Raw genomic sequence first — 1,459 nt, forward strand, 5'->3', positions numbered from 1 at the left:
CATTAAATTTCTTTCAAGTTAGTAAAATTTTTTTGTGGGAAATTAAAACCAGTGTTGACTTGGAAATTTTAAAGTAGATACCAATTATATTTTGCTTAAAAGGGCACCTTTACATGCATGAAAAATCAGATTTAAAATCTAAAGAGAATCTAATAGAAGTGCTTTAAGAACCTATTAAAAATTTAAAAAAATGCTCTAAAAACCCATTAAAAAATTTTATTTACAGGGAAGGGAAATACAATGACAAAATAGATGCATAAATGAAACGTCATTGGCTCATGCTTTAGTGGGGTAAAATGACAAAACGTTTAATAAAAGAATTGTTGACAATGGTTGAGATCCTTTGAACACGCTCAGCTTCATATAGTGAATTTTAACATATTCTAATATTCTAACTGCTGGAAATATTTAATCTTTGCACAGTGCTCTCCGCAAGGATTATTTCAATGGTCTTTTACCATCAAGCATGTTTTAAGTTCAATAGCCTATGCATCCACAGTAGACACCTATGTCTAGGGGATAATTTTAAGTATAATGAGCCTCACAGGAACTTCATCAGTTTGTGTTACTGCTCCAGTTACATATTTAGTAATATGTCTTATATATACTTTTTCATCATTATTACTTTTAACAAGTTGATGTGTTCTTTCCCTAAACTATAGTCAGTGCATAAATTTAGCAGGCTAAAAACTGGAACGCCTGGGTTGTAATCAGGCAGAGTCATCAGACAATAAGCATGCTGCACTCATACACATACTGGTAGTACTGGCTGCTGCCAGATGTGGCTGACTTAGCCTAGTAAACAACTTTATGAGCACTGCCTGCACACTGGCTGTCCCTTGGGCAATGTTCAACTATATAGAAAAGAAAATATACTAAGTGTAAATATCTTCCAAACTATTGACTGGATTGATGCCTATTAATACCAGAAAAAAATCTTTGGCATCAGAAAAATGTGCTTCCCTGCCATTCTATAAAAAAATGAGGGGAAAAATGAAAACAATGAAACTTTTTATAGATGTTTAATAAAAAAGAAGTAGAAACATAAGTATGAGAGACTGCTATGTTAACACTGGTACAGCTAGACAATATCACAATGCAGGACAATGCACCTGGCATGAAGACCTGTATGGGTCCCAGCTTGGATTTTCTAATGAATACTTAATGATTATTTTTTATGCAAAAATACCTAACTTTTTTTCAAAACCACTGAGGCACCCAGAAGTTTCTCTTATGTAGTTGTATCAACCAAAATCAGAAATGTACATTTCCCAAGAGCAAATAACAGAATCCTGCTAATACACGTTTTTTTCTTTATCACATTAGCTGCCAAAAAATATAATGCATCTGCAGCATATATAACTCTAAATCTCTGAAGAAACTATTAGCAATACTGAAGAGCAATTGCTATTAGTATTCACAATTAATGAAAATAGAACATAAAACAAAGGAGGTTCAC

This window comes from Penaeus monodon, chromosome 15 (assembly GCF_015228065.2).
Source record: "Penaeus monodon isolate SGIC_2016 chromosome 15, NSTDA_Pmon_1, whole genome shotgun sequence".
Classification (NCBI taxonomy): Eukaryota; Metazoa; Arthropoda; class Malacostraca; order Decapoda; family Penaeidae; genus Penaeus; species Penaeus monodon.